General features: G+C 31.3%; 1 protein-coding gene and 1 long non-coding RNA gene across 2 annotated transcripts in view; one reads left to right on the forward strand and one right to left on the reverse strand.

Moving 5' to 3' along the window:
• stg (string) overlaps positions 1–20,769 on the reverse strand; it is a 704,947-nt gene that overhangs the window by 145,971 nt on the left and 538,207 nt on the right. The window lies entirely within an intron of this gene.
• Positions 19,772–20,098, forward strand: LOC142219842 (uncharacterized). The gene is made up of 2 exons (XR_012717809.1): positions 19,772–19,845; positions 19,909–20,098. It is a non-coding gene; the product is annotated as an uncharacterized LOC142219842 (long non-coding RNA).

Below are 20,769 nucleotides of genomic sequence, written 5' to 3' on the forward strand. Positions count from 1 at the left end.
AATTTTCTATAGAAATAAAATTTTGACAAAATTTTCTACAGAAATAAAATTTTGACAAAATTTTCTAGAAATAAATTTTGATAAAATTTTCCATAGAAATAAAATTTTGACAAAATTTTCTATAGAAATAAAATTTTGACAAAATTTTCTATAGACATAAAATTTTGACAAAATTTTCTATAGAAATACAATTTTGGCAAAATATCGATAGAAAAAAATTTGAACACATTTTCCTTGGAAATACTATTTTGACAAAATTTTCTATAGAAAGAAAATTTTGGTAAAGTTTTACATACAAAATAAAATTTTGACAAAATTTTCTATACAAGATAAGGTTTTTAACAAAATTTTGTATTCAAAATAAAATTTGAAATTTTTGAAAAATTTCGAAAAACATATTTTTTTGAGAAAATTTTCTATAGATATAAATTTTTTGGTAAAGTTTTCAATAGAAATAAAGTTTTTGAAAAAAATTTCTATAGAAATAAATTTTTGTTAAAACAAATTCTGTAGAAATAAAATTTTGAAAAAATTTTCTATAGAACTAAAATTTTGAAAAAAATTTCAACAGAAATAACATTTTGGCAAAATTTTCTATACAAAATAACATTTTGACAAAGATTCAAAATGTTGACAAAATTTTCTACAGAAATAAACTTTTGGTAAAGTTTTCAATAGAAATAAAGTTTTTGAAAAAATTTTCTATAGAAATAAAATTTTGTTGAAAAAATGTTCTGTAGAAATAAAATTTTTGAGAACATTTTCTATAAAAATAGCATTTTGACAACATTTTCTATGGAAATAAAATTGTGACAACATTTTCTATAGAACAAAATGTGGACAAGATTTTCTATGGAAATAATATTTTGACAAAATGTTCTATAGAAATAAAATTTTGATAAAATTTTATATACAAAATAAAATTTTGACAACATTTTCCATACAGTAAGATTTTAACAAAATTTTCTATTCAAAAAAAAAAAAATAATTTTTTGAAAATTTTCGATAGAAATAATTTTTTTGAGAACATTTTCTATAGAAATACACTTTTTACAAAATTTTTTATGGACATAAAATTTTGACAAAATTGTCTATAGAAAAAAAATTGACAAAATTTTTTGTAGAAACAAAATTTTCTATAGAAATAAAATTTTTAAGAAAATTTTCTACAGAAATTAACTTTTTGGTAAAGTTTTCAATAGAAATAAAGTTTTTGAAAAAATTGTCTATAGAAATAAAATTTTGTTAAAAATTTTTCTGTAGAAATAAAATTTTGACAAAATTTTCTATAGAAATAAAATTTTGTTGTTTTGTTTCTTTTCCTCTGTTGGTTAAGCTACACTTTTAGTTTAGTCAATGTATGGTTTTGAGCTGAAATAAAAAAAAAAAACAACAATGCTTAAAGAACAAAACCAATAATAACAAAACAAAACGAATGGAAATAAAATTTTGACAAAATTTTCAATAGAAATAAAATGTTTACAAAATTTTCTATACAAAATAACATTTTGACAAAATTTTCTATACAAAATAACATTTTGACAAAGAATTAAAAAGTTGACAAAATTTTCATATGGAGTTAAATTAAAAGTTGTTTTAATTTCACTCCATATGAAATTATGATATGATAATTATCATGTATTTTCGTGGCTCAATTTGGTGTTTTTACTTTTAAAATAATTTACAAATTTCCTCATTGGCATCTCTACAACTCCACATATTTCCTAAAGCTTTCATGTCTGGTGTAGATACACTTTACAACAATAATGTTTTAATTTTTTCTCTCTGAGATTTCTTTTATTTATTTATTGCCATTTCATTGTGGTCTTCTTAGGATGTGGTCTTTTATTTAACTTATCTTACTCTTCTTCTCTTTCAGTGTTTATTTTATTTTTTTGCCCTTACAGAGCTTAATGACTTCCTCTGTCAGTGGAATTGGAACTCACACTCGAGTTGCTCCTTGAAAACTGTCAAGGTTGCACAGATTGTTGGAAAAATGTAGTTCGAGGTTCATCCAATGTTTCTTAATTCTACGCTGTGTGTCCTTTACCTATATCATATTCAGATGACATATTAATATCACATTAGTGTTAACTCTTTTTGGCATTCATTTGGTTAATATAGCATTGCCTTTGGCCAGAATCAATGGGAAATTTCAGTTGTTTGGCTTCATTAGCTTGTGGTTAACATTGACATGGGAATGGTAAGATTCATTTCTTGACATTATGGCTATTTTTAGGGGGCATCTTTCAAATATATAATATATTAAAGGAAATATTATATTTAATGAGAAATAGCCTCATAGGCAGTGTTGACTTAAAAACAAAAATTATATCCTGTTTAAATTGTATATATATTACAATTTAAAATCAAATCCTTCATATTCTTAGTGCTTCAGCAAAATTCTTTCTAGAAACTCTTCAATAAAATCACACCATATTTGTATTGTTCCAATTATACAAAATCAATTATTTTTTCAAACACTTGGCAGGAGATACAATTCTTCTTTAAAAACAATTTACCCAGTTCTTCGTACACTAAGAATCTCCTGCTGCTCATTAAAAAAAGGGGATACAATTCACACTTGACAAGCGGACAATAGACCCCCAACCTTAAATGGATGTAATCAGGTTGTACTTCACTCCAAGGCTTCATCTAATCACCTCATCACAGCCATCTCAGTCACTAACCAACCAACAATAGATCCCCTGCCTTAATGACTTGACTAGAACTGGAAACAAATGTAGTTTCCAAAGTATTCATAAAAATTACATGCAATGATTTTCTTATGCATCCATTTACTACCTCTTTGTTGCTGTTGATCATCAGATGTAGTACAGAATGTATCTTTAAATAGACTCTTCTAGTAAGAGGTACAGCATCCATGCCCCATAGTCTACATCCTTTCGAAATCTACGAGTTAGTGCAATGGCATATACTGCGCATTGCTCTTTTCAATAAAACTCCACAGAAGAGTTCATTAAACTGCCAACTAATGATAGAAATCAACAAACAAAAAAAAAAAAGCGAGAATATTCCTATAGTGATCATAACGATGTTCAGTATTTGCAGGAATAATTTTACTGCGATTATGGTCTTTAGAAATGCAGAGCTATTAGAGATGGTAGACAGCGTTTTAAAGCAAAATGTATTGGGGTAGGCTAGAGGAAGTAAGCATCGAGGCAACATGAAAAGCATCCTGTTTGTTGCAACTATTATTGTAATTGATGTTCTTGTTGATGAAAAAACAAAAAAATAGAGGTTGTATCTCTGAAGTTCTTCAATGTACAGTGACTTCACATACCAAATGGCAAACATTTAAATCAGCTGGGAAACACAAACTCTTAAGACGTATTAAAATGAAATACCAAATTTGAATACGCGGATGGCCTGCTTAGCTTCATTGCCTAATGCAACAATATGCACCCAAAAAATACTTTTCTCCCAAAAATTTTGGGTAATTTTATTATAAGCTTCCGACGGTCACGATTTTTTTTGAGTCTGTAGGCTTTTTTATCGGCTGTGGTTCAATGTTAAGGTTATTGAGGAGTTGATTGAACATGTCGGGCAATTTCTCATTTTCTATTTCTGGAATTCTAGTAATTCTTAAACTGTTGGAGACGACTGAGTTTTCTTGGGCTAGCTGTTTACGTTTAACTTTACGAATATTTTCGTAGAGACTCGATTTCTGTTACTTTCTTATTGAGAAAGTCCACTTCATTGTTAATTTGATCAATTTTATTATTGAGCTCTTGCAATATTGATTGCACACTGGATTAACTGACTTTGGTGATTGATACTATAATATCTGTGATTGAAGACATTTCAATTAAAAATTAATTAATAACATTTTTTTTGTGTGGGAATTTTAAAAAGATCGCATGGAACATATTATGTCTGTTGATCACTTTAGACCAACCAGCGCAATCGTTAAACTTCTTCAGAACAGTGCATGATAAGAAAGTACAAAAAAGGTATCTTTTCACTAAATTCAACAAAAATTCCATTGGAAGATTATTGTCAAGAGCTCTTTTAGACTAAATTTTGATTGTCAACTCCATAATTTTAAATAATTTTTTTTAGTTTTATATCCGCTTACAAAGACTACAGCAGTATTGTAATCGCGGTTGCCACAGTTGGTAGAATTCTTCCAAAAATGGTACTTCACAAATTTATAAATAAAAATAAATTTTTGACTCAGAATAAAATTTTGACAAAATTCCTATAGAAATAAAATTTTAACTAATTTTTCTATAGAAATAAAATTTTGACAAAAATTTCTATAGAAATAAAATTTTGACAAAATTTTCTATAGAAATAAAATTTTGACAAAATTTTCTATAGAAATAAAATTTTGACAAAGTTTTCTATAGAAATAAAATTTTGACAAAATTTTCTATAGAAATAAAATGTTGACAACATTTTCTATAGAAATCAAATTTTGACAAAATTTTTTATAGAAATAACATTTTGACAAAATTTTCGATAGAAATAACATTTTGACAAAATTTTCGATAGAAATAAAATTTTGACAAAATTTTCGATAGAAATAAAATTTTGACAAAATATTCTATAGAAATAAAATTTTGACAAAATTTTCTATAGAAATAAAATTTTTGCAAAATTTTCTATAGAAATAAAATTTTGACAAAATATTCTATAGAAAAAAAATTTTGACAAAGGTTTCTGTAGAAATATTTTTTTCAGCTTAAAACCATACATTGACTAAACTACAAGTGTAGCTTAACCAACAGAGGAAAATAATGTTTGTCAAATTTATTTGGGCAAAGCCCTATAGACTGCAAGATGGTTGGATGGACGCACGTTTCGGAATTACCACATTCAAAAATTTCGGAATTACCATGACAACATTTTCTATAGAAATAAAATTTTGACAAAGTTTTCTATAGAAATAAAATTTTGACAAAATTTTCTATAGAAATAAAATGTTGACAAAATTTTCTATAGAAATAAAACTTTGACAAAATTTTCAATAGAAATAAAATTTTGAAAAAAATTTCGATAGAAATAAAATTTTGACAAAGTTTTCTATAGAAATAAAATTTTGATAAAATTTTCTATAGAAATAAAATTTTGACAAAATTTTCTATGGAAATAAAATTTTGACAACATTTTCTGTAGAAATAAGATGTTGACAAAATTTTCTATAGAAATAATATTTTGACAAATTTTTCTAAAGAAATAAAATTTTGACAAAGATTTGGCAAGAATTTTCTATAGAGATAAAATTTTGACAAAATTTTCTATAGAAATAATATTTTGACAAAATTTTTATAGAAATAATATCTTGACAGAATTTTCTAAAGAAATAAAATTTTGACAAAATTTTCTATAGAAATAAAATTTTGACAAAATTTTCTATAGAAATAATATCTTGACAGAATTTTCTAAAGAAATAAAATTTTGACAAAATTTTCTATAGAAATAATATTTTGACAAATTTTTCTATAGAAATAAAATTTTGAAACAAATTTCTACAGAAATAAAATTTTGAAAAAAATTTTCTATTGAAATAAAATTTTGAAAAAAATTTCGATAGAAATAAAATTTTGACAAAATTGTCTATAGAAATAAAATTTTGAAAAAAATTGAGATAGAAATAGAATTTTGACAAGAATGTTTTTTTTATAGAAATAAAATTTTGACAAAATTGTCTATAGAAATAAAATTTTGACAAAATTTTCTATGGAAATAAAATTTTGAAAAAGAATTTTCTATAGAAATAAAATCTGAAAAAAATTTCGATGGAAATAAAATTTTGACAAAGATTTGGAATTTTCTATAGAAATAAATTTTTGACAAAGTTTTCTATAGAAATAAAATTTTGACAAAATTTTCTATAGAAATAATATCTTGACAGAATTTTCTAAAGAAATAAAATTTTGACAAAATTTTCTATAGAAATAAAATTTTGACAAAATTTTCTATAGAAATAAAATTTTGACAAAATTTTCTATAGAAATAAAATTTTGATAAAATGTGCTATAGAAATAAAATTGTGGCAAAATTTTCTATAGAAATACAATTTTGGCAAAATTTTCTATAGAAATACAAGTTTTACAAAATTTTCAATAGAAATAAAGTTTTGTATAGAAATTGATGCAGAAATATAATTCTGATAAAATCTTCTATAGAAATAAAATGTTGACAAAATTTTCTATAGAAATAAAATTTTTGACAAAATTTTCTGTAGAAATAAAATGTTGACAAAATTTTCTATAGAAAATTTTTCTATTGAAATAAGCTGAAATCAAAAAAAAAAAAACAACAATGATTAAAGAACAAAAACCAACAATAACAAAACAAAACGAATGAATGAAAGAAGAGGAAGCACGCTCAAAATAAAACCCAGCCAACTTCATTCAAATCGATGATTTGACGGTGGCAAAGGAAAAGAGAGATGTTTGTACGATTTATTTCGGCAAAAGCCGGCTATCAATGTAAAACCTTTTTTCGGAAGGTTCAAGTGTGGTTTATTGTTGGGTGTAATTAACTGCCTGAATTTATTCTGATAATTGGTTGATAGTTTTTCTGCAAGTAGAGGATGCTGATGAGGAATGTGGTAATTCCGAAACGTGCGTCCATCCAACCATCTTGCAGTCTATAGGGCTTTGCCCAAATAAATTTGACAAACATTCTTTTCCTCTGTTGGTTAAGCTACACTTGTAGGTTAGTCAATGTATGGTTTTAAGCTGAAATAAAAAAACAACAACATTGAAATAAAATTTTGTAAATTTTTTATAGCAAATCGTTTTTTTTTACTCTGGCTTTTACAAAATCGAGATTTTCTTACCGCATAAACTTGTCTGTTTTGACAAATTTTTAAAAGACCATTAGTAAATAAGTTTGTTAAAGACTTTCTAAAAATATTAAAATATTTTGTCAAACCATTGTTCCATAAATCTGATATCTGCTCAAAACTGTATACACAAAACGTACTAAATCATTCGCGGGGGTACCACGGTACTGACCAAGGTGAAAAAGTATTGAAAAAAGTACTATAGTACTGCGTTTTCCATCCCTGGTAGTCACAAGAAGCTAAATCAGGTAAAAAAAGGGTAATGGTGATTTTTTGACGCAGAACTAACGAAGAATTAAAGCGCTATGGGACGAGAATGAATATCGTGAACAAGAGTGAACTTTGCTCTGGTGTTGCAATCTGCCAATTGACAGCTCTATCTTACGATAGACATTTTTGAGGCTTTAAGCACTCAAAACGTTTTGACATATGAGTGCTATTTGTGTTGTCTACTGAAAGCCCAAAAATGGATTTAAAATGCGAACATTTTCGTACGATTACTTTATGGATTAACTCAACAACAGTGCATCGATGAACTAAGTGCAATTTTTGACGATGACGCTATGCCAAGGGCCAGTGTTCATCAATGGTATTGTGAATTCAACCAAGACAAGACAATATTGAATTAACATTTGAGTGGCAAAGGTGCTTCTACTATTGGTTCAAATGCACGCAAATGTATATGAATAGTAATGGGGAATATTTTAAAAAAGAATAAATGCACTTTCGATGATTAATATTTAATTTTGTTCTCTAAGCCCGGAATATAGTTAAATAGCAACAACCGCAGTTGTAGTGCCCTGCGCCCTGCTCCCCTTAATACATTTAGAGCTTTCCTAGAGGGGACTATATTGGAAAAACGGGTGGTCTATCTACGTGATTCATACAACATCTGGTATAACATATTCTTGCTATTGAATACAAAACACTGTGCAGTCTTAAGCAGCATCAATTGCCTTCCTTTAGTTAAACATGCACAATAGTTTCATACATATGGAAATGGACAAAAAATATAGCACTTCATAGTTTTTCTTAAGGTCAAGGAACTCTCCACCATTGCAAAGCTGTATAGGGAGTGGAGACTATGCCTCACAGTAACATTCGTAGCACAACAATTCTATGAAGTGCAATTGTTGTACAATTTGCTTCCTTCATTGTTGACATTGACTGTAAGTAATTTCAAAGTAGAGGGGGATAAAAAAGGGATATGGGGGATTTTTCCAACAGTGTCCCCCCTGCACCATCGTCATATGTACAGCATCCCACAAAATGGATGTATTGTGCCGCATCCAAAGACCACATACATTTGTAGAAACTTCATTAAACCAGTACTTGTAGGGAAATCTTTGCGAGAACAAAGATGGAAGCCTAACTTTAGAAATAGAATGAAAATGAAAGGAGAAGAAGAAAAAATTATTAAGAAAAAATATGATCTTGGAATAGGAGCCCCCAAAGGCACTCCTTAGTTTTTAATAGTTTTTCATAGGAACTCTGGATGAACATCAAAACAAAAAAAAAACGTGACACACGTCAACGACAAAAACATCAACGATGAAAATAGTGAAGGCGCAGGCGCAAAATCTAAAGCAGCAAGCCTCACACAACCACAATATTAAAACCCACGACATAAATGTTCTTTCACTTGGGATTGATGGCCTAAGTATTAAATTTAGGTTTCTTCGGGAGAACACATCACTATGGTGACATAAACATCAAAACATTAAATTTTGATTCCTTGGATTTATCATGGAGTTTTGGTTTAACGATTTGTTATTTTTGTTCGAGGACAAGAGGTCATCTTAAAAGAAGTTTATCAGTAGGAAAGACTGAAAAGGCTTGCTGTTTGGCCATACTTCAAGGGAATTATGGTAGAATGGTTTGAGCAATCATTAGAAGATAAGATTTAAATTTTATTGAATTGAAATCATTTTAAATCTAATGGAAATACGTTCTTTAGAAACCATCATGGGGTCTTGAATGATGTCATAAAATGTTATGGCTTTGAAAACAAAAATATATAGAAGATTTAAAACCAATATAAAAATTTGTATTAGTTTAGTGACCAAGATAAAAGAGAGAAAACAACTCAAAATATTATTAAAATATTTCATACAAAAAACAACGATAAAAAATAAATAAAAATCACTTTCTACAGTGTTTTGATTTTATGACCCTTAGGAAAAAAAGTTCCTCCCATGGATATAAATGAATAAAATAAAAAAAATTATGTATATGATATCGAATTCCTACCCTAAAATATTTTTTGAGCCTAGATTTTACGAAATTTTAGACAAAATAAGTTTTCTTTTGACGCTAAAAAATTTTCTTTTAAAGTAAATAAAACATGTATATACAGTAGTAAGTTCGGCCGGGTCGAATCTTAAATACCCACCACAATGAATCAAATATAGTAGTTTCCTTTGAAAACTCTTCGTCGGTGCGGATATCTTGATAATATATGTAGGATTTGAGGGGGCTTGATGACAGATATTCTCCCAAGCAGATCAATTCAACCAGTACACTTCCCCAAGAAAAATTTAAAGATTCTACCTATGAAGACTAGATCAGATTCTGGATTTATAAGAACAAATTTTCTTTGAATTTTAGAGAAATCATAAACATATCGTGTAAATGATGAAAAAAGCCTTGATTTGAAATCTTAAATCCGTAGATTTTTACCGCCATTATTTAAATGATAACGAGGAGTAAAATATAGGAATTTTACTTTTAGTTTCAAGTAATTTTTATGAACAGTGCTCCTACTATACCCTCAAGAAGTGAAATCGGTCGATCATTCAATGTCTTACATAATGGACCGGTAGAAATAAATGCGATACAAATTTTTGAGGGTCTAAAATACCAGTATATTTAGATTTTCAGGCAAAGTGGATAAAAACTACAGATTCTAGCAGCCCAAGAAATAAATCCGCGAGGTAGGTCTATATGGGGGCTATACCAAAACATGGACCAATACTCAAAATTTTGTTCCTCAAATACCCTAGAAATCCAATTTCAGACAAATTGGGTAAAAACTACGAAATCTAAAATCGGGCGATCAGTCTATAAGGGGGCTATACCGAAACATGGACCGATACGGACCATTTTCGACACACCTCTTTATGGTCCTAAAATACCTCTAGATTTCTAATTTCTGGCAAATTTGATAAAAACTACGGATTCTATAACAGGTCGAAAACCTATGTTGTTAGCACCTATATTACCTGTTTATTTTCATAATTCATTATGATTGTAAATATATCAATAAATAAATACGGATTCTATAAGTACAAGAAGTAAATTTGGGAGATCGGTCTATATGGGGGCTACAACGAAACATGGACCGATACACCCCGTTTTATGCACACCTATTTGTGGTCCTAAAATACATCTCGATTTCCAATTTTAGCCAAATCGAATAAAAACTACGGTTTCTAAAAGCTCAAGACCCCAAATCGTGGAATCAGTTTATATGGGAGATATATCAATACTTGGACCGATACTCCCCTTTTTCGACGCACCTATTTGTGATTTTAAAATATCTCTAGATTTTCAATTTCAAGCAAATCGCATAGAAAATACAGTATCTAGACGCCCAAGAAGTAAAACCGGGATATTGGTCTATATGGGGGCTACACCAAAACATATACCGATACTCCCCATTTTCGACACACCCATTTGTGATCTTAAAATACCTTTAGATTTTCAATTTCAAGCAAATCGGATAGAAAATACAGTATCTAGACGCCCAAGAAGTAAAACCGGGATATCGGTCTATATGGGGGCTACACCAAAACATGAACCGATACTCCCCATTTGAGACACACCTATTTGTGGTCCCAAAACACCTCTAGATTTCCAATTTCAGGCAAATCGGGTTGTCAATACAGTTTATATGGGGGCTATACCAAACCATGGACCGATACATTCCATTTTCGACACAACTATTTGTGGTCTTCAAATATCTCTAGATTTTCAATTTCAAGCAAATCGGATAGAAAATACAGTTTCTAGACAGTTTCCAAGAAGTAATATCGGGTGATCGGTCTATATGGGGGCTATACCAAACCATGGACCGATACATTCCATTTTCGGCAAACCTATTCGTGGTCATAAAGTACCTCTAGATTTCAAATTTCAGGCAAATGGGATAGTAAATACAGTTTCTAGGAGCCCAAGAAATAAAATCTGGAGATCTGTCTATATGGGGGCTGTACGAAAACATGGGCCGATACGAACCATTTTCGACACACCTCTTTATGGTCCCAAAGATTTCCAATTCCAGGCAAATCGGGTTGTAAATACAGTTTCTAGACGCCCAAGAAGTAAAATCGGGAGATCGGTCTATATGGGGTCTATACCAAAACATGGACCGATACACCCCATTTTGGACATACTAATCTTTGGTCCTAAAATACCTATAGATTTTCAATTTCAGGTAAATTGGATAAAAAATACAGTTTCTGGACGCCCAAGAAGCAAAATCCGGAAATCGGTCTATATAAGGGTTATACCAAAACATGGACCGATAGATACAATTTTCGGCACACCCTTTGATGGCCCTAAAACACCTCTAGATTTCCAGTTTCAGGCAAATTTGATAAAAAGAACGGGTTTTAAAAGCCCAAGACCCCAATTCGGGAGGTCGGTTTATATGGGGACTATATCAAAACTTGGACCGATATAGCCCATCTGCGAACTTGACCTGCCTGCAAACAAAACACGAATCTGTGCCAAATTTCAGGACAATAGCGCCATTATTGAAGGCTGTAGCGTGATTACAACTGACAGACAGACGGACATAGTTATATCGTCTTAGAATTTCTCCCTGATCAATAATATATATACTTTATATAGTCGGAAATCGATATTTACAAACAGACTGACAAACTTATTATACCCCTGTCACCATTCTGTGGTGGTGGGTATAAAAAAATTGGATGCAATTGTTGCATCGCTTGTCATAAATTCGGGTTTAGTTGGTCTTAAAGATAATATTCTACCACAAAGGGCAATTTCATTTGTCTAAAAATTTCGTTTTTTTTTTTCTTTGTGTGTAGAAACTATTGATTTAACTATACTACTCGAAATAGTTAAATTCGGTAGATTATTATCAAATCATGAATATACGGCGGATGGTGCATTAGTTCCTAAACCAATTTGACTTAGACGTGGCGAGAAGTGAAAGCTGAGAAGTTATCAACATCTTCGAATTAATTCAATAATTCCACATCTTATCGTGATGTTTAAAGTTTTCTTTAGGATAAGATGTGAATTCAGGAGAAACTTGGGCAACTAATTGAACTAAAACTACTTATCGTATGAGGAGGAATAATGACTTACACTCATCGAACTGTTTTGGTTACCATACAACAGATTTTATGAATTCTCACAAACTAAATTTTAGCGACAATTGTGCGACAAATTTGAACTAAGTTGCCCACAGAATTATTCTTCTGAAGCTCACAAAATAGTGGCCATCGCCTTTTTGCCGGAAGGAAGGGTTATCCCCTTCTCCGGAGCATGGTCGTGGTGTACAGTCCATTATTTCGATTTCGTTTTTACAAATGCTACATAAACTTTTCCGGTATGAGCCTTAACGGAATCAAAGGCTTCTTCTAGAATGGTTTCACGCTGGCGGAATGAGAAAACGCCTTCGTTTGAAATGCGTACTGTCTCCAGAGCTTCACCCAGTAGTCTGCCATTACGATATCTTCTATTTTGATTTGTACATTTATTCAGTGGTAGCCGTTTTACTTCGGCATGACTCGGTACAGGAAATCTTGGTCGAAGGTATCGTAAGAGGAGTGTCACTGTAACAGAATCCGAAGGATCTGTGAATGATCTTAGGTCCCAAAAGTGGAGAGTCGTCTGGGGACGATTGCTATACTAACACATTAAGGTTAGGTTTGGTGGCAGACCGATATATCAGGCTCACTTAGACTTTTCAGTCCATTGTGATACCACATTAGTGAACTTCTCTCTTATCACTGAGTGCTGCCCGATTCCATGTTAAGCTCAATGACAAGGGACCTCCTTTTTATAGCCGGATCCGAACGGCATTCCACATTGCAGTGAAAACACTTAGAGAAGCTTTGAAACCCTCAGAAATGTCACCAGCATTACTGGGGTGAGATAATCCACCGCTGAAAAACTTTTTGGTGTTCGGTCGAAGCAGGAATCGAACCCACGATCTTGTGTATGCAAAGCGGGCATGCTTACTATTGCATTACGGTGGATCCCAAAGAACGATCTTGGTATTGATTCTGATCCACAGAAGCGAAGAATTGCAGTAACGATGCTTTTAAACGCATTTCCCTTGTAAATTTGAGGTTTGCGCAATTCATACCAGGACTCAGATTTGAATTCATTTGTTTATCGGCTTATTTCATTATGTGGTATAAGGGTTCTTTGTTAAATTTTCACAAGTTAAATTTTCAAATGTAGAAAAAACTATCGAAAGACGATTTCATAATATTGTCTTTTTTTTTTGAAAAGCTCATTTCAAAGTCTAATAATTTAACTCTAACACCATTACTAAAAAATTGATCGACTTTTGAGAAAATTAAAAATTTTTGCATCAGAGAAAGTACACAGAAAACATGATACAAAAATCAATCACAAAAATAAATAGTATCAATTATTTTTTTAATTGACTATCAACTTTTTAATTGATTGAAGACATTTAAAAATTAAAAATTAATTGGATCCATTAATTTGCAGACAAAAAATATTTTTTTTGTATGTAACATCCCAGCAAAAAACATTGGAAGTTGTTCCACAAACATTTCTTTTAAAGCCAATTCCAGAATCCCCCATCGAGTTTTTTCAACTTCCGATGCAGTCCTTTTGGACAAGTCCACAAACATTTCTTCTAAAGCGCATCGTGGGATCCCCAAATAATTTTTTTGCACAGTCCTTTTGGACAAGTGCACAAACATTTCTTCTAAAGCGCATCTTGGGATCCCCAAATGATTTTTTTCTACTTCCGATGCAGTCCTTGTGGACAAGTATTAAAAAGAACGCAATCAGGCTATTTTAAGTGCAAATTTTGTATAATTAAAATTTACAAAAAAATAGAAAACTAAAAAAAAAATAGAAATTAATAAAAAAGTTAAAAAAATAATAAAAAAAATAAATTTCATCCCCGCTGGGATTTGAACCTGTGCCGTTTGACTTTTTTGCTTCCATGGAAGTTCTTTTGAGAAGTTTTGCAAATTACGAGAATTTTTAATTTTTTTGTTGATTTTTAATGGAAATATATACGAAAATATATGCCGAAAATAAAAAATAAAAACGATGCATGACATAAAAACATAATTTTTTAGAAAAATATTTGATAAAAAAAAAAAAATGCCGCTGGTGTGATTTGAACCTGCGTTTCTTATTTTTTCGTTCATACTAATAAAGAACATCTCGAGAAGCAATTAGAATGTTATTTCTTGGTGTCGTGTTACGAGCAAACCCAGGTTCAACCCCTGGTCGGAGCGAAAAAGTTTTTCAAATTGTAATAATTAGATAATAGGAAAATAATTGTGTAATAAAACATATTGATGAAAAAAAAAGTGAAATTGGTTGAAAAACAATTTTTTTCGCTTTTTAAATTTCTTCATTCAGATTAACTTCCAGGGCACAACTTCTAAAGCAATGCAAAGGATCCAAAAAGGGAGTACTTCCGTCCTATGACAAGCCCATGTAAAATTCATTGGGGATGATCCAAGTTTGCACTACTTCCGGATGACAGATTGGGGATTTAAACTACTTTTTTGGAAGCACTTTTTTTGCTGGGATAGCATTCGTATTTTAAGGGCATGCATCGTATGTGCTCGCGACAATATTTTTTCAGTATATCCACCAATTTCTTCGTCAAATAGAAAATTCTGTTTTTAAGAGAGAAATACAACATTTTGACCACATATTGTAGAGATTCTTATGTATTTGTTTGCATATGTATTGGCCGATTTTTCTTATACAAGTAAGAACAATCTTAAAATCATATGTTTTTTGTTTTGTTTCCCTTTTGCGATCTTTGAACACAAAGATTCTTTTGAAAATTCCCACGCCAATACACAAATGTTTGGGTATTAATGGCAACAACACCAGCAACAATAATCAAATACGCGAGCTTAACATCACAGGACAAAAACGTAAAGCCTGACCTGTCTGTGTTAATAATAGAGATGACATTTGTGAAATAGGGAAGCTTCGAAGAATGGGAATTAGTTGCGTTTATATACATTTTTTCTATATGAGAAATCCGAGTTTTCAAATTAGGTTTTAAGCATTTTTGCTCCAGCTCATCCAAAGTCGCTCCTAGGATTGACTATTCTACTATAAACAAGTACACGGATGAAAAAGACTGTTTTTCATATGTTTGGCTATAAACATTATATGTTTGGAACACAAATTTTTAAACACAATATTTTTGAGTGCAAGCATATAATGTTCATAAACTAGCATAACATGTTTGGGACATATATGTTAATATGTTAGAACATATTATGTTTGGGACATAAAATGTTTGTAAATGTAATATGCTTGGATGCAAACATATATTAATTTAGAAATAGCCTATAAACATATATGTGTTTAGTAGCTTGGAGCGCTATTTAACAGGGAGCGATATTGAATTAAATTGGTGGTTGTTGCTTGTTATTACAAAATTACCATTTTATTTTTCCTTGGGCAATTGATCAGCTACTTCTTTGATCCTTACAAACTGTGTGGTCCGCTGTTCGAATCCCCGTCCGGCAAAAGGTAAAATTAAAATAAAAAAAATCATAAAATTGAATAATTTCTTCTACAATGTTTGTATTAGAGAAAAAGGTGCTAAGAACTAAAAAATCTCGTGGAAGTGAGAAAGATTTCGGGGAATATACAATTGGGCAGAAACAAAATTTTGAGCATTCAGGTCGAAAACCTATGTTGTTAGCACCTATATTACCTGTTTATTTTCATAATTCATTACGATTGTAAATATATAAATAAATAAATAAAATTTTGAGCACAATATTGTTTGGGAGAATTTTTTTAAGCATATAATATTTTTGGGTGCAAAATGCTTCCAAACATATTTTATGGTCACATTATAACATATTGTTTTTTGGAAGACAACATTATTGAATTTGGATGCAAAAATACAAAATGTTTGGAACTTAGACTACCCAAACATATATTGTTTAGACCAATATGCTTTCAAACATATTATATATTGGAAGAGATCAAACATATAAATGTTTGGGCAATACCCAAAAATATATATGCTTGAAGCAAAATATGTTTGGGAGTATATGTTACAGAAGCGATTTTTTGTGAGCGTGTATATACAGTAGGTGCGGGTATCTTAATAATATATGTATGATTTAAAATACCAGTATGTTTACATTTTCAGGCAATGTGGATAAAAACTACAGATTCTAGCAGCCTAAGAAATAAATCCGGGAGGTAGGTCTATATGGGGGCTATACCAAAACATGGACCAATACTCAAAATTGCCGACACACAAATACCTCTAGAATTCCAATTTCAGACAAATTGGGTAAAAACTACGAAATCTAAAATCGGGCGATCAGTCTATAAGGGGGCTATACCAAAACTTGGACCGATACGGACCATTTTCGACACACCTCTTTATGGTCTTAAAATACCTCTAGATTTCTTATTTCTGGCAAATTGGATAAAAACTATGGATTCTATAAGTCCAAGAAGTAAATTTGGGAGATCGGTCTATATGGGGACTATACCAAAACATGGACCGATACATCCCATTTTCTGCACACCTATTTGGAGTCCTAAAATACATCTCGATTTCCAATTTTAGGCAAATCGAATAAAAACTACGGATTCTAAAACTCAAGACCCCAAATCGGGGAATCGGTTTATATGGGAGATATATCAAAACTTGGACCGATACTCCCCATTTTCGCCGAACCTATTTGTGATTTTAAAATACCTACAGATTTTCAATTTCAAGCAAATCGGATAGAAAATACGGTTTTTAGAAGCCCAAGAAGTAAAATCGGGATATCGGTCTATATGGGGGCTACACCAAAACATATACCAATACTCCCCATTTTCGACACACCCATTTGTGGTTCCAAAACACCTCTAGATTTACAATTTCAGGCAAATCGGGTTGTAAATACAGTTTCTAGACGCCCAAGAAGTAAAATCGGGAGATCGGTCTATATGGGGTCTATATCAAAACATAGACCGATACATCCCATTTTTTGCACACCTATTTGGAGTCCTAAAATACATCTCGATTTCCAATTTTAAGCAAATCGAATAAAAACTACGGATTCTAAAAGCTCAAGACCCCAAATCGGGGAATCGGTTTATGTGGGAGATATATCAAAACTTAGACCGATACTCCCCATTTTTGACACACCTATTTGTGGTCTTAAAATACCTCTAGATTTTCACTTTCAAGCACATCGGATAGAAAATACAGTATCTAGACGCCCAAGAAGTAAAATCTGGAGATCGGTCTATATGGGGGCTGTACGAAAACATGGATCGATACGAACCATTTTCGACACACCTATTTATGGTCCCAAAACTCCTCTAGATTTCCAATTTTAGGCAAATCGGGTTGTAAATACAGTTTCTAGACGCCCAAGAAATAAAATCGGGAGATCGGTCTATATGGGGTCTATACCAAAAAATGGAGCGATATACCCCATTTTCGACACATCAATCTTTGGTCCTAAAATATGTCTAAATTTCCAATTTCAGGCAAATTGGATAAAAACTACGGGTTTTAAAATCCCAAGACCCAAATCGGGAGGTCGGTTTATATGGGGACTATATCAAAACTTGGACCGATATAGCCCATCTTCGAACTTGACCTGCATGCAAACAAAACACGAATCTGTGCCAAATTTCAGGACGATAGCGCCATTATAGAAGGCTGTAGCGTGATTACAACAGAAAGACAGACGGACATGCTTATATCGTCTTATAATTTCTCCCTGATTAAGAATATATATACTTTATATAGTCGGAAATCGATATTTCGATGTGCAACAAACGGAATGGCAAACTTATTATACCCCCATCACCATTCTATGGTGGTGGGTATAAAAATTATTATTATTTTCAGGCGTGTTTAGGTCGATAACTCTATAGTATTAAAAAGTCGTATTGCCCAATTTTCATTATTCGAGTTTTCGGGAAGTCGATTAGTCTAGGTTTTGTGCTGGTTTCCACCATTATTGAAGGCTGTAGCGTGATTACAACAGACGGAAAGACGGACATGCTTATATCGTCTTAGATTTCTCCTTGATTAAGATTATATATACTTTATATAGTCGGAAATCGATATTTCGATGTGTTACAAGCGGAATGACAAACTTATTATACCCCCATCACCATTCTATGGTGGTGAATATAAAAATTATCATTGCATATTTTCAGGCGTGTTTAGCTCGATAACTCTATATTATTAAAAAGTCGTATTGCCCAATTCTCGTTATTCGAGTTTTCGGGAAGTCGATTAGTCGAGCTTTTATGCTGACTGCCACCAGGATATTCTGAGTCGATCAGTATATAATGGGGGCTCTAGGTCAAAATGTTAATAACAAATAGAGTACAAATATTGTGTTCTATAATCCTTGTTATATGAGAGCTAACCTACATCAAAATATTTTTTAGATCGGTTTGTACAGCCTGATGAATGATGTATCCCATATCCTAACTACAAATCTGTGTTATTTTTAGTAGGACAGGTCTAGAGTGATTGTTACAAGTGTTGATCTCTACATAAATGTAGACAGTGTTACCGTTGTGCGACTTTAGTCGCATTTTGCAACTTTTTGAAGTCATGCGACTTTTTGTGCGACTTTTTTAAAATATGTAAAATGTGCGACTTTAGTCGCACGCATACGAATAAAGTCGCACAAAAGGGAAGTGCTTAAATTTTAAGCAATTTTTATAAGTGGTAATTGATCGCCGTGCGCCTTACGCGAAGCCACCGCAATGGCCCGCCTTGTATACAAAGGGTCATGGATTCAAACCCAGTTTAGACCAAAGAGCAACATGTGTTTCTACGGTGGATGCTGAATGTTTCAAAGCTTCTCCACCACAATGTGAGACGCCAGAACTCGGCTATAAAAAAGAGTTCACTTTTCAATGACAAGTTATCATTGAACTAAACATAGAAGCACTCATAACTAAGAGAGAAGTAAATCACATATGGTATCACAATGGACACCTAACCTACGATACCTACCCTACACGGTGTTCTGGTTTGTTAAGTCGTTGTTTTGTTGCATATCATTTCAACCACTAGCTCCGTTCGAGTACGCACTAATTTTTGATTTTTACTGGAGTCTTTCGTTTACTCCAAAAAGCCAGCAAAAGAGAGCCACAGTGAGATCAAATTTGAAATTTGAGACAGATTAGTTGCAAGTTTTTGCTAGGAATTTTTTTCCCAGTAAAATCTTTCAAGAGTTAGCCATAAACAAATAATAGGTGCAATATATTTCACAGAGTCAATTAGGAGTGTAGTATAAAAAATAAATATTTTTGTTTTTTTAATTGATTTAAATGCTTTTAATTGACTGGTAGTAAATTGATACTTGATGGCGTTCTCGTATATTTCTGCTAATTTTACACGGATGAAAAAGACTGTTTTTAATATGTTTGGCTATAAACATTATATGTTTGGGATACAAATTTTTAAACACAATATTTTTGAGTGCAAGCATATAATGTTCATAAACTAGCATAACATGTTTGGGACATATATGTTAATATGTTAGAACATATTATGTTTGGGACATAAAATGTTTTTAAATATAATATGCTTGGATGCAAACGTATATTAATTTAGAAATAGCCTATAAACATATATGTGTTTAGTAGCTTGGAGCGCTATTTAACAGGGAGCGATATTGAATTAAGTTGGTGGTTGTTGCTTGTTATTACAAAATTAACATTTTATTTTTCCTTGGGCAATTGATCAGCTACTTCTTTGATCCTTACAAACTGTGTGGTCCGCTGTTCGAATCCCCGTCCGGCAAAAGGTAAAATTAAAATAAAAAAAATCATACAATTGAATAATTTCTTCTACAATGTTTGTATTACAGAAAAAGGTGCTAAGAACTAAAAAATCTCGTGGAAGTGAGAAAGATGTGGGGGAATATACAATTGGACAGAAACAAAATTTTGAGCATTCAGGTCGAAAACCTATGTTGTTAGCACCTATATTACCTGTTTATTTTCATAATTCATTATGATTGTAAATATATAAATAAATAAATAAAATTTTGAGCACAATATTGTTTGGGAGAATTTTTTTTAAGCATATAATATTTTTGGGTGCAAAATGCTTCCAAACATATTATATGTTCACATAATAACATATTGTTTTTTGGAAGACAACATTATTGAATTTGGAAATTGACTACCCAAACATATATTGTTTCGACCAATATGCTTTCAAACATATTATATATTGGAAGAGATCAAACATATAAATGTTTGGGCAATAGCCAAAAATGTATATGCTTGAAGCAAAATATGTTTGGGAGTATATGTTACAGAAGCGTTTTTTTGTGAGCGTGTAGGAAGGAGAAAAAAATTCATTTTTTATTTATTGCAAGTTTACGTTTTACTGGATTTTATGATACAATAAGTTAAAGGGGGTGTTCCTTTATTGTTTTTGTGTTGATTTATAGAAGATTTTTTGTAATAAAAATACTTCAGAAATGTATGCGACATTTTTTATCATTATGCTACTTTTTTGTGCGACCTTTTTTTTGAGTATGCGACTTTTTTGCGACGGTAACACTGAATGTAGATGTCAATGAAATTGTATAATTGCTCATTAAAAGGAATCCGTATATTCACTGATCAAGTCACAAATGATATCCCTAATTAAGAAACAAACCCAATGGATGGTTTGCCTGCTGGCGGCTTCAAACAAGAAATGTTGTTGCATAGTCGAT

This window comes from Haematobia irritans, chromosome 1 (assembly GCF_050003625.1).
Source record: "Haematobia irritans isolate KBUSLIRL chromosome 1, ASM5000362v1, whole genome shotgun sequence".
NCBI lineage: Eukaryota > Metazoa > Arthropoda > Insecta > Diptera > Muscidae > Haematobia > Haematobia irritans.